This window comes from Sorex fumeus, unplaced genomic scaffold (assembly GCF_029834395.1).
Source record: "Sorex fumeus unplaced genomic scaffold, SorFum_2.1 ptg000106l, whole genome shotgun sequence".
Taxonomy (NCBI): Eukaryota; Metazoa; Chordata; class Mammalia; order Eulipotyphla; family Soricidae; genus Sorex; species Sorex fumeus.
Genome location: NW_026606163.1, coordinates 2,237,738 through 2,252,452, shown reverse-complemented (window position 1 = coordinate 2,252,452; position 14,715 = coordinate 2,237,738). Strand labels below are relative to the sequence as shown.

The 14,715-nt window shown below is 41.0% G+C and overlaps 1 non-coding gene across 1 annotated transcript; it reads right to left on the bottom strand.

The window, feature by feature from the left end:
- Positions 1 to 3,021: 3,021 nt before the first annotated feature.
- Positions 3,022 to 3,128, bottom strand: LOC130042621 (U6 spliceosomal RNA). The gene has a single exon (XR_008795274.1). It is a non-coding gene; the product is annotated as a U6 spliceosomal RNA (small nuclear RNA).
- Between the last annotated feature and the right edge of the window lie 11,587 nt (positions 3,129 to 14,715).

Sequence of the window (14,715 nt, the reverse complement as noted above, 5' to 3'; positions counted from 1 at the left end):
ATCTGAATAAGGACCCTGCTAAGGTTAGGAAGACTAACTTGGGCTGAGGACTGTAGTCTGGGATATAAGAGAGATGTCTCCAGGAGAGCCACCCCATCCTTTAAACTTAATATATCTTACGGTGTTAAGTTTCTCTTTCTTTCAATTCAGAAATATTTAATTAATCAAATTATAGGATATAAGTTTATCATTAAGAAAATTCTGTATAAAACAAAATGGGAATAGGAAGAACCATCCCTTTGATCAACATAGCAATTTTCCAATAATACAAACCTTAATAGTGATAGCACAGTGGGTAAGGCGTTTGCCTTGCATGCGGCCGACATGGCTGACCCGGGTTCTATTCCTCCGCCCCTCTCGGAGAGCCGGGAAAACTACTGAGAGTATCTCGCCTGCATGGCAAAGCCTGGGAAGCTACCCATAACGTATTCAATATGCCAAAAATAGTAACAACATGTCTCACAATTTGTAGTGAGACATTACTGGTGCCCACTTGAGCAAACAGATGAACAACAGGAGTACAGTGCTACAGTGCTACGGTGTTCATACAAAATGACTAGAAATATTAAGAAGTAAATTTAAGATGTCCATTCAAATGGAAATAGACCAAGGAAAGGAGAAATATGCCCCTAGATGGTTTTCTGCCCTTGGGTGTATCTTCTTGCAAGATGAGATTTTGTCCTAGAAGAAGGTTCACCTGAGGGAAGGGCCTTACATATATTGAGTGTGCAATCACTACAAGGTGTATTGCTACCCCCAACTCTGGGGGGCTGGGTGAATAATGAAGTCTGTGAGATGGGGCATGAGGGAATGGGAATGAGGGCAGAGTGAGACTGGAATGAGGGACAGGGTGAAACTGGAATGGGGCATGGGGCGAGACTGGAATAGACACATAGGGAGAATGGAATGCATGGAGGAACATAGACTGTAATATATGGCAATTAATCACCAACCATTTTGGCGGTCCTGTTTCCTCCCTCATGTGTTGGTATGCAGAGGCTGATTGGGATGGGGAGGCGACTCTTGACCACCAAACGCAAGTGGTGAGTGCCCTCACTCACAGAGAGAGAGACACACACAGAATGATCTCTCACCTGATGGAATATAAAGACATGTAGTAGACATGATGGAATATAAAGACATGCAAATACCCAAAGGTCACAGAAATTGAGAACTGGTCTTAGTAGTAAGCTACCTTGGGGAGTGAAGAGGAGAGACACTGGGACAATGATCAGAAAAGTAGATATTCAGGTGAGGGGTTTGGTGCTAAACCGTGTCGTGCACGAAATGCTACTATTAACAGCATAGTAAACCACTGTGCCTAAAGTAAAATCAAAACAAAATTCTCTTGACTATCTACCATTCTCAAAAGTCTAAAATTGAGACCAGAAAGATAGCACAGCACTTCAGGTACTTTCCTTGCACATAGCCCATCTGGATTTGATCTTGGCACCACATATAGGCCCCAGACACTGCCCAGGAGTAATCCCTGAGCACAGGTGGGTGTGTGGCCCCAAACAAAGCAAAACAAAAACCCCTCCAAAAATTAAAATTGATGACCCTTAACAACCGAATAAAAAGTCGAATTGGGAGACAATCAGAGTGTTTATTTGGGCATTAAAAGGGCACCATATGAACTCATTAACGACCCTGATCCAGAGACTCACAAAAAATCTCGAAAAAGAGCAACAAGTGGCAGAGATGCATTTAACTCAAGCTGTATCATTCTATTTAAAATTTTGGAATTTCTGGAGTTACATCTCATACTCTATGCCACTGGTGTACCAACAGTAGCACACAAAGTAGAAGGCAACTGATCTTGATCTATCTATCTATATACATATATATATACATACATACATATGTACACATATATATGTGTTCACAAGGCTCAACATGTAACAACATGTCAGTAATTTCTTATACAAGGCTTAACAGCTCCAAGATGAGATACAACAATCTTCATACATTTTCCTCTAAAAAGCCCTCTTTGGATCATTTTTAGTGAATTACTCTTAACAAACAATAAAAATAAATTATTGAGGATCTGCCTTTGGGGCAGGCTTGGGTAGTAGTGGTAAAATTGAAAATAATGGTGATGATAAGGTGTAATGGTGGTGGAATTGGTTTGGTGTTAGAATATTGAATACAATAAATTATTGCAAACAACCTTATAAAAATTAAAAATAAGAAAAAAAGAGTTGTAGAGGGGCAGGAGTGATAATATAGCGGGTAGGGAATTTGCCTTGCATGTAACTGACCCAACTTGGATCCCCACATCCTATATGGTCCCTATATGGTCCCCCAAGCACCGCCAGGAGTGATTCCTGAGTGCAAAGCCAAGAGTAAACCTGGAGCACCCCTGGGTGTGACCTCAAAACAAAAATAAATAAATGAAAGAGTTGTAAAGCTCATATTCAGAGAGAGTCTGCAGAAGGCACAAAAGTGAGTTTTTATAAGGGAAAGAGAAAGATGAGGTCATAAATGATATGCTGATCAGGTGAAAGCCTCAGCATGGTCAAGAGGTAAAAGTAGATTAAAGTTCACTTTTTATCAGTCCTTTCAAAGAGGATATTCTTGCTCTTGTTTCTTCTTGGAATGTTGGTGGCCAGAGGCCTTACCCAGTTTAGGGAAGACAGACTGTAGATTTGGTATATCTGCAGTGGCTTCTTGCAGCTCTGTCTTATTTCATCTACAGTCCCTACCCTGCCAACCTGGGTTCGAGTCACAGAATCCCATATGGTACCCCAAGCACTGCGAGGAGAAATTCCTGAGTGCAGAGACAGGAATAACCCCTGTGCATCTCCATGTGTGACCCCCCAAAAATGAAATCTAAATTAGTTAGAATGCTACTAGGATGAACTTTAGAATGCTACTAGGATGAACTTCAGAATAAGAAGAATCACCAAGGTGAGAGAAAACCATTAATTATCACAAAGCACTGATCACCAAAATGCAACATATATATACATATGTATATATATAACCACAAATATATTATCTCAACATGAGTAAATTTTTTTTTTTATGGAACGCTTCACGAATTTGCGTGTCATCCTTGCGCAGGGGCCATGCTAATCTTCTCTGTATCGTTCCAATTTTAGTATATGTGCTGCCGAAGTGAGCAAATCATGAGTAAAATTTTATGGAAGAGAAAAATGCTTTGATATCCAGAGCTGACACTTGAATCACCTTATAATCTCCAGAACCAGTGAACAAAACTAGTGGCCCAAACCGTTGTTTCTCACCCTTTCAATGACTACAACTCCCTTTGGGCCTTGTTTCTTCTTGTGGCACCCTGTTCTATTAGTTGGTATTCCAACCTTGTCACAAGACTAGAGGTAAAAATCACCCATTTATTTGATTTTAACCTGTGTTCCCCTTGTAACAACCTGGTGGGCCCCTAGGAGTTATTTGATCCCTTGTTGAGTAATGCTGGTCTACAAAGTTCTATCATCTACTCAATCTACTTAACAATCGTGGAATATACATATACATATACATATACATATACATATACATATACATATACATATACATATACATATACGCATATACATATACATGTTTATAAGTATTATACTGCAATCACCAAGCAAGGGATGTAGAGGGGAATGAAGTGACAGACTAGACGTATCATATGAGGTGGGGACTGGCAATGGCTTTCAGGGAACTGTTCTGACTATCCATTAAAAACATAAATGCTATTTACAGTATTATAAGCATATAACCTTAATTATCATAATAATTTTAATTGGCTAACGTTCCCCACATTTAATTTTCTCAAAACTATGTTCCAGCGGAGCCGCCGCGGGCCCTCGCGGCCGCCGTACTTGGGCACGCCCGCGCATGCGCCCTGAGCCTCGTCTCGGCCGGGCTCGGCGGGTCGCCCAGACTCTGCTGCAGGCTCCTGGGCGGGCCGCTGTCCCGGTTGTTCTGCTGGGGTCCGTCACCTCCTCCTAAGGATGCATCCCGATTTATCTCCGCACTTGCACAACTGAAGAGTGCAACATCTTGATACACTTGCTTGAGGAATGTCACAAAAATCACGGCTCTCTGAAATGTTTGGTCATTGCAATGATCTTGATTGAGAGATGAGAAAAATGCTTGAAGAAAGAGTGCACGGAAAAGAGGATCAAGAGCAGGGAGCATGATAATGCGATGCGAAAGAGACTGTTTAATTCCCCAGAGGATTCTGAAAAATAAATTGTATTTTCACTGGATGCCTTGGCTGAGAGAAGACCTAAAGCCTCTTGGTTGACAGCTGAAAGAAGCCTCTCAATTGGTTCTCCGGAACCCTTTGCCGATCCGTAGACACAAGGCATGGAAAGATCCGGAAAAGCCTGGATTCTGACAATGTTGGCAGACTCTTAAGTTCTCACCAGCAAACTTGACTTCCCACTTTCCCCCTTTCTCTCCACCAGGGAACACTGGAATAACTTCTCTCCCTCAATAAAAGAACTGATTTTAATCATAAAACACACACACACACACACACACACACACACACACACACACACACACACACTATGTTCCAGCAGCATCCCTTTTACTTACCTCTTAAGAAATAATTTACAGTTTTAAATAAATGGACCCAAGAAAAGTTCGTTTGTTAATGGTCATACAATGACTAAATAGCAGTTATCTTAAACCTAATTTTGAACGATCAGAGAAACAGAACCTGGATAAGACTGTGTAGCTGACCCCAGTTTGTTCTCCAGCTTCACATATGGTCCCCCAGAATACTTCCTGGAGTGATCCTTGAGCACAGAGCCAGCAGTAAGCCCTAAGCACCACCGGGTGTAGTCCAACCCCCCTTTCCACTCCTGCCATCACCACCTAATTATGTATAAAACCCAAATCCATACACATACTAGCCTCAGTGCTCATAAACAAAGAGAGAGGGAAAAATATTAGACCCAAGGGCTCCTAGGTGGAGAATTCAATAAAGCACAAGTAAGTCAAATGGGAACAAACAGAAAGCCTGGAGTCAGAGCTGGACCCTCACGAAGCCGATGGGAAAGACAGCAGCCTGGGAGCAGGTGACAGAGTACTTCCAGGTCACGGCGTGACAGAGAATTGCAGGCACCTCCTTCCTGACACATGTCCAGGACTTGATGTCCAGATACACCATTAAGCACTGACCCTGTTGACTCCCACGTAAGGAAGGTTTATTCCGTAGAAAACATACCAGACCGGCTACATACTCTGAAACCATATCTGTCAGTGTTTCAGCATCTTCTCTAAATACGGACCCTTTTGGTCTGGCTTACTTCCAGGACCCATATCTCCCCAAATAGAAAATAATGATGATAATAATAATAGTAGTAGTAATTTAAAATAAAATTCTAAATACAAAAATTAGAATAAGATTCCCATATAGTACAGCTGTTTGACTTCAGGGTAGATGCCCAAAAGACTGAAAAGAGTCAAAAAGAGATATTACAACCAAACACACAGCATTATTCACAATAGCACAAGCATAGAAGAAGCAACGCAAAAGTGTCTAGTGGTAGAAGAGGAAGTAGCAGAATGCTGTATAGACATAAAACAGATCACTACTGAGCTTCTCAGAAAAATCTGACACATGGTGAACACTAAAGACATGCTGCTAAGTGAACAAATCAGTGAGAAACAGAGAAACACATATTGAATCAGCTTAGACAGGAACTCTAATAAGTAGCTGGAATCTTAGAAACAGAACAGAGTTGTGGTTGCAGGTTCCTGGAGAGAAGGGGGAAAAGCATGTGCATTATTTACAGAGCAGTCTCTACCCTGCAGAAGGAAGGGGAGAGGAAGATGAAAGGCAGTTGGTTGCACGACATCATCACTGTAGTTAACATTGCTGCACACAAAGATGCCAATTTTTTTTTTCGGTTTTTTGGATCACATCTGGTGATACTCAGGGGTTATTCCTGGATTTACACTCAGGAATTACTCCTGGTGGTGCTCCAGGGGACCATATGGGATGCTGGGAATTCAACCCGGGTCGGTTGCGTGCAAGGCAAATGCTGTACCCACTGTGCTATCGCTCCAGCCCCTGAAGATGTCAATTTTATCTTTTATATATGTCACAATACAAACCTTTTTAAAGCTTGGGAAGTAGATCAGTGATCTAGTGAAAAGGAATTAAATTCTGCAGGGATCTCTTCCGGAGACAAAATAAAGAGGCGGAGTGGAGGACTAATTGGCTTATTCTGTGTAGAAAAACATGTGAATCCAGGGATGAATAAAATTATTAAAGACAAAAGTAAAATGCATAAATATGTATTTATGGCACATATAATAGATAATACAGGATTGAATATCTCCAAATAGAAAAGAAAGAAAATTAGAAAAGATTGAACGGTAAGAAGACATTCCTGATGAATTCATTACTGTTATCATAAACTACCACCAGGAATGGTCCAAAAACAGTAAAAAATAGTAACCAGCTACTCAGAAGTCTGCTTTTGTGTCACCCCACTAAATTTGAATATTTGAGAAAACCATAATTTTCTCAAACGACAGCTGCCGTTCAGTTGTCTGGTGAAGGAGTCTGAATGCGGACCTGGCCGATTTCACCAGCAAGGTGAGTTCAGTCCTCTGAGATAAACATTTCTGTCTGATGCAAGCTAAAAGAAATCTGTTCTATATTCACAAACAGACATGGGTGAATACATTTGTCTACGCAAACTGTTAAGTCAGAGGCTAGAATACATAGAAAGCATATGATTACAAGTTTAAATATAGCAACAATATTAGAATAATTTAAAAAGTAATTACTATATTGAGTTCTTGGGCCCCATATCTAGTTGAATTACTTACTTGTACTAGATTATTTTGTACATTATATTAGCTTCTGAGTACAGATTTTTTTCCTGAATGGTGGACATTTTGACTTTACATTGGTACCCTTTTCCTCAAATTATATCACTGAATATTATTTTCATGATACTGTCTCACTGCTTTTTATAGTTGCTTATCAGATTAAAGATTGTTTCTTTGTAAACTGCTAAGTTTGTTTAGTGAATGGATATTACTATGTTGAATGGTCTTTCTGCATAGAAACTGTGAACATAAAACTGACTTGTCAAAATGAACTGTGCAGACAGAAACTTCACTTTGCTAGAAGATTCACTTTGTCTTGATTTATATAGAGATGGTTTGAAATGTAAATTCAAAGGAACGAGATGTAATTTTTCTTTTCCACTATTGTCTTTGTAATTTTTAAACTTAGGAACTCTATATTATTATATTGGTGTTGTAAATGAGTTAAAATGTGAATGGAAAAGATAAGAACAAAAGACAAAAACAAAAAAATAATAAATGACAGTATCCTGAACCTTATTCTCTATATTTACTATTTTACTTAAAATTAATTACCTAAGAAAATTATTAGCATAAAAACGTAATCCATATATTGAGGTCCTACAGTATTTTTAATTTTATTTTTATAAAGTTGTTCACAATAATTGATTACATTTAATATTTGAACCGTGCACGGCAGAGCCTGGCAAGCTACCCGTGACGTACTCGATATGCCAAACACAGTAACAACAAGTCTCATGATGGAGATGTTACTGGGCCCGCTCGAGCAAAATTGATGAACAACAGGAGTACCGTGATATATATACTGTGAATATAATATTTGAACATGAATTTCACCACCATTACACCTTCCCATAGCCATATTTCAAGTGTTTCCATCCCAAACCCCAAACCCTGCCCCCAAAGAAGAACCTAAGTAATTTATTTTGTATTTCTTGTTATGAATAATCCACTAAAAATGATCCAAAAAAGTTTTCTTAGAGAAAAATGTGTGAAGATTTTTGTATTTCACCCAGGAGCCATTAAGCCCTTCTATTAGAGATTAGTAGCATGTTGTTAAAGGTTGAGACTTGTGTGCTGAGATATATAGCCTACAGTATTTTTGTGTAATCTTGATGCTTCCAAAGGAAAATAGTATTTGACTGTGATATTTAGATCTCCTATATTTCTCTTATTATTCTTAATTCTTTTTATACCTTTGTCAGCTTAATTTTTGTTTTGTTTCTATACTTCTAATTTCTCTGTATTTTTCTTTTAAGAGATATCTATTTCCTTTTATAGGTCCCTAGCCTGGACTGACCAAACCCTACTTCTTTACATGACATGGTCTCCTAGACTACAGAAAGAACTGGTCAGGCAACAGGTCACCGGAGATCTTTCCGGACCTCTTATTGAGCCAATTCTACTGGGGCACTTCAGACAGAACAGACTTGCCCTCTCTGCCCGCTCCAGATGAAACCCCTACGGCCACGAGTTTCCAGAATCAAAACCCAGGTATGCGGATTCCAGGACTAAGACTCCAGGCCACATGGCAGTAGCTGAGATGGGCTGTCCCTCCCAGTCTCTCTGCCTGCTTGGGATCCTGGCTGTCATGCCCACGATCTGCCTCCAGGTGCCATCTCAGTGCATCGACAGTCTTGATTCAGAGACTCCCAAATGAAACTCAAAATGTATTAGCTCCCTACAGAGATGTCTCTGGACCCAACCATTTACAATTTTAGAATTCCAGAAGTGTGTGGTTGCTTTTGTGGTCATGTGACCGCTCATGTTATTCATAATAAGCAATAGAAAATAAAGTATCTAGCATCTGCCGCTGGCAGGCAGGCTTTAATGGTGGTGGAAAAATTCAAGAAAACCATAATGCTGAAAAGTAGGGAGTGTGGGAGAAATTGCCATAGAGGCACGTGGGGGATACAGGGGACATTGGTGGTGGAAAATGTGCACTTGTGGAGAGATGGGTATTTGATCATTGTATGACCGGAACTCAAACGTGAAAGCTTTGTAACTGTAGCTCACAGTGATTCAATTAAAAAAAAAAAAACTGGTCAGAAACTTAAGAAACTGAGAGATAACATTTGTGCTCTCAAGTACCTTTCAACCCCTAATAAGCTGTATAATTTCACAGACTTTTTAACAGAGAATATTTGGACCACACAGCATTTCTAAGTTATACAACTCAGCTTTATTTAAAGGAAATCACACAAGTGTGTCCAATTAATTCTCAGTAACATTAAAATTTGTAACAGATTCCACGCATATTATTCTGGGTGCATATTTTGAAAGCAATAAATTCAAACAATAATCATAGCTTACCTATGTGACAAATGTAAATGTAAATGGTAAAACTAAAATAAGTAGGTAAAACAATTAGCTAAAACAAGAGGTAAGCTCGTGTAAGACCATGCTCCAGAGATTCATAAGTAAATCTCAAGAGAACAACAAGACACAAAAGATATTTTTTCCAGACACTCACACATGATTGAGATATCCGTGGTACCCTGGAAGGGGGGGTGGGTCCTGGGCTGACCCACCCAAACAAAACCCTAGCCCGCGCTTGCTCCCACACTTCAAAATAGCCACATTGCTCCCTACGGGACTCCATTGTCTTGGGACTCAACCTCATAGAGAAATTAATCTGCTGAAAAACTCAGGCCTGCAGGTTTTGTGACTGAGATCTTCCAGGCTTTCTCAGAGTAGGGATGGGCTACTTCTGCCCCGCTTCCTGTACTTCCATAAGCCCCAGAAGTCACTTACACACCCTAAAGCCACCACCCAGTTAAAAATTTAACTCCAGTCGCACCACCCTATTAAAAATTCCGAACTTCCTGGAGTGAACAGCCTTGAATGCAAATGACATCTCAAACTCCACAACACAGATTAACCAGTAGTAGCCCACCAGATTGGATGGGATGTAACATAGAAGGCAATCAATCTCAATTAATAAAACATAAACATAAAAGACTTAAGCTGAAATAACATCTTAATAATCTCTCATACAAGGACTTAATGTCTCCATGGTAAGATACAACAATTTATACTAATTTTCTGCTAAAGAAATATTTGTTATCATTGTTAGCAAATTATTGATAAAAAGCAATATAAAATAAATCGTTGAGGGCCTGCTATGGGGACAGGCTTAAGGGGTGGTTGGGAAAATTGGAGACAGTGGTGGAGGAAAAGTATAATGGTGATGGTATTGTGTTGGAATGTTCAATGCCTGTAACGAACCAACATGAACAACTTTGTAAACTACAGTGTTTACATAAAGTGTAGGGGAAAATTTACATATGTAGGCTTTACATATTCCATGCGAACTCCAAAATATATTAACACAGAATTACATGAAAGGTTTTATTAATGACAGGTGAGAGATGATTATTACCATAGTGAGATCCATGTAAAAAGTAAAATTTAATGTAATATACTTTAGATTCCAGTAGCTAGACAGTTGCGCTCACCAACTGCCCTGTAATCCCACCAACGGTTAAGATCCAGAGACTATAAAACCAAGCTTCTGGAAGAGAACAATGCAGACTCTCCTGCCCCCGCACCTGGCTATCATCACCGGGGCCCTTTGGAGTGGGGCGGGTTGAGTTTCCCTACCGGCCCGAGCACAGCCCTGGCAACTGAAGACCTCCAGGGCCAAGCCACAGCCATGCTGAGACCACTCTCCACATGCTCGGTTGAGCCTCATGGATGAAGGAACTGGCAGAGGAACCCAGGTGTATAGGACCCGGGGCTGCAATCTCCAAGCCTGCTCAGATCAGAACTGGGCCTCGTCCACCGAGATCCCCCATCTTCCAGTAGCTAGACAGTTGTGCCCACCAACTGCCGTGTAATCCCACCAACGGCCAAGATCCAGAGACTATAAAACCAAGCTCCCAGATGCGTGCAGCCACGGATGCTAGACCTTTTATTGTTTAGTTTTCGCTCTCAGAGAACCCAGTGAGCTACTGAAAGTATCCTTCCCACATACATGCCTGACTGGGAACACTTGTAAAGGTGATTAGAGGCTACCCCAAAAGTCTCCATCCCTCTCAGAGAGCCCGGCAAGCTACTGAGAGTATCCTACCCCCATGGCAGAGACTGGCAAGCTACCCGTGGCATACTCCATATGACAAAAACAGTAGCAATGATGGTCCTCATACCCCTGACCCTGAAAGAGCCCCAGTATGCCATCGGGCTACACTAGCACATGTCAGAGACGAATGGAGACATTACTGGCACCTGCTTGAGCAAATCAATAAACAACGGGAGGACAGTACTATAGTGATACAGTGATACTGTAGATTCCATAGTTGGAAACAGACACATGGAAATGAGAATAGGCATTTTATTACATTGTATTAAATGGTTTTAATTCTTGTATTTACATAGGACAAATTCATACAGTAATCACAAGTTAGCTCTTACTGTTTTATTTTCTGATCATTCTATTTGTCATCTCTTAAGTTTTTTTATTTGGAATAAACAACATAATGTGAATTAGTTATTTGCCTAAGGGGAAAGATTGGGAGAGAAACTACGGATATTTGTGGAGGAAGATCACACTGGTGGTGATGAAACACTAAATATTTGAAACAACTGTATAATGAACAACTTTGTAGATCACGGTGCATTTAATAAAAATTTATTTTTAAAAAATTTTGGAGCTAGAGCAATAATACAATGAGTAGGTTGCTTATCTTGCAGGCGGCCAACCTCAGTGCTGTCACAGAAAAGCCTTGCACTGTTAATCATCTGGAAATTGCGGCCTTTGAACTGCTGACAGTGTCTTTTTAATCTCACAGATTCCTCTGCAGCTGCCCCTTTTCTGAGGGCTCCACCCTTCTCTGGATGGAACCTTGGATTTCTCCATCTCCTATAGTGTCTCAGTTTCTCCTCTTCAAAAAGCTCAGGGTTTGTATTTCAAAGAGGTCTTCCTGTCCTTGGGTTCCTTCAGGGCTAGATAATCTTTTCATTTTAAAATGTATTATTTGCCCAAAAAACATTCCCAAATTCTCTTACCAGTCTGCCTACAACAAAAAGGAAAAAGTTTCTGCTGCTATAATCCTTTCTATGGATACTTCTAACCTGAGGTTGGTGAAGAGAGAAGGAAAGATCAGTTTAATTCATGGCTCTCACTTGGCTTTTTTTTGCAAATGCACTAGAGTTAGGTTTTGGCTTTTTTCGATCAGCATGTCTTTATCAACACTGGGTGAAGCTCAAGTTGCAGTGTGTGTCACTTCAGGTGACACGGGCACTTTCATACTCCACTTCACTTTTACCCCACATCACATCCTTATGCTGCACCTGAAAACAGTTGAGTGAAGGCTCTTCTGAGGCACAGTGCATTGCCTGTCCTCTGTACCCACCTCCTCCAGCTCGCCTTCTATGCCAGGCGAAGCAGAAATGCCACGCCTGCCCTGGAGATGCACCCCCACAGCTTCTAGAAGAGGAACACGACGGTTTCCTCCTCAGTTCTCTTTGTTTCTTTATCAAGTGCTCAAGGTCCAAGAAATTCCCTGCCATCAGCAAGCAGAGTGACAAAGGAACAGGACTTGGTATAATGGATAACCTTGCAAATCACAGTGTTTTTATTAAAATTGACTTTACAAAAATTGTGGAGCTAGAGAGACTGTAGAGTGGGCAGGGTGCTTATCTTGCAGGCAGCCAACCCGAGTTTGATCGCCAGCACGACATATGGTCCCCTGATCTCACCAAGAGTGATCCCTCATCACAAGTCTGGTGTGGTTCAAAAACAAACAAACAAAATTTAATGTGCTTGACATGTAAGACTGTGTACATTTAGGTTTACAGCACCCTGGCTTAATACATTGAAATATTATTAATGTGACTGCCAACATAGCTCTATCCCTCTACAAAAGTATCATTTTTGTGTTGAGAACTATTAACTCTTCATAACTTTGATCTTTATAAAACAATATTGTCTTTAATCACTAAACTATGCACTAGATCTCTAGAATAAACTTAGCTATGAGTTGCAAGTGAGTGTGTACCCCTAAAAAAGTCTCCCCAATTTTCAACCCCTTAGAAACCACCATTGTAGGTTCCATTTCTATGAGATTGACTGTTTCTGATTCCATTTGTAAGTGGCATCAAACAGTATTTGTCTCTTTCTATCTGGCTTATTTTACCTCACATGAGACCCTAGATCTTCATCTATATTGTTCAAAAGTCATTCCTCTGTTATAGACACAGTTGTTTTCTTATCTTGTCTACTGTAAATAATGTGCAAACAATATGGGAGTGCTTAGGAGATGGGAGAGCACTAATGGTGGCATTTAAGGGAACAAACTTAAAAGTTTAAAAGTCAACGGGAGCTTATACTTCAAGCCCTAGAGCACATACCTGACTAAGTTGTCTCTGTTTATTTCCACTCTGGAGAAGCCCATTTTCTTTAGAGCATGTTCTTCTCTCTATCTTTATCCTCACATCTTTCTAGATAAGTTTCAATAAAAACTATCATGCTTCACATTTCACCTCCTCATGAAATTCTTTTCTGTGAGAGAAAAGTGATGGACCCAGAACTTCCATGCTGATAATAGAACTGACCTGACCTAGACCAGGCATTTCCATGAGCACTGGTGACCAAGGTGAGTCAAGCAGAGGTGGAAGCACTTTCACATGGAGTTAACCTTTTATACTTCTCTCTCGCTCTCACAGTCTCTCCCCCATCCTCTTTCTTTTCTTTCCCTCTTCCTCCCTCCTCTCTCTCCCTCCCTATTCCTCTCTCACTCACACCCTTCTCTTCTCTCTATTCTTGAGTTAGCATCATCTCTCCTTTTGCTCTCTCTACTTTCTCTTTCTCACCACACCTGGAAGTGCTCAGGGTTTACTCCTGACTCTAAAGTTCATCTCATGCTCCTCAGTTGTTTCAGTCAGTTAACTGTGGGTAAGAGTATATTGGAGACAGGAGTAACGACCATGAAATCTAGAAATAAAAATTATCCTTTCCCTGGGGACCAGGCAGCTTCAGGAAATGACCATATATATACATATGTGTGTCTATAATATGAACATTGAAAGAAATGTCAGCTAGCCAGAGAAGATAATAAGACTCTTTCCTCACAAGGGCTGACCCCAGTTTGATCCTCAGAACCACCAGGAGCAACCCCTGAGCTTACTTCAAGGAGTACCCCAGGAAGAGCTCCAAAACCAAAGAAACACAAAAGAAATGACAACTTGTGTTTGGCTTTGTTCAGCGCTAGTGAAGGGATTTCCTTTGCTTGTACAGATATCCCCCTACCTTTCCGTAGTACCTGGGAGATGTGACGAGTAATATAACTGGAATCATTTTAAAACAGGGCAGTAGAAGTCAAAGATCTAGTATAGGGTTTAGATAGTTGATCCCAGCTTGATCCCAGGCACCAAGTGGCCCCGAGACTCTCGACGTGGAGCTCTGGAGGGCCCAAGTGCAAGTGCAGGGGCCTAGGTCATCCCACACCCTAGCCAGCAGCAAGCACCACATCCACGGTCCCTTACATTGGATGTCCTGCATGGTTGGTGGAGAATTGCCAAGAGGACCACGAGGGCCTCTTCAGTAGCACTTGATAGAACACCTGCTCCCCCATAAAAGAGGGCTACAGGAGATTGGAGTTGGCTCACAGCGCTGGTGCTCATACTTCAGTTTTGCATCCGTGAGGATCTGATTGATCATGGCACCATATGGATCCCTGGGAGTAGTTCCTGAGCCCTACCATGTGACCCCAAACTCAAAATAAATGAAATGAAATGAAATAAGACAGAGCTGCAAGGAGCCACTGCAGATATACCAACTCTACAATCTGTCTTCCCTAAACTGGGTAAGGCCTCTGGGTTTAAGCATCCCCGGTACTATCCTGCCTCCCTGGGTCCCTCCTCTCGGCTGACTCCTGGGTCTCCCGTTCTGCTCCAACGTTCTCA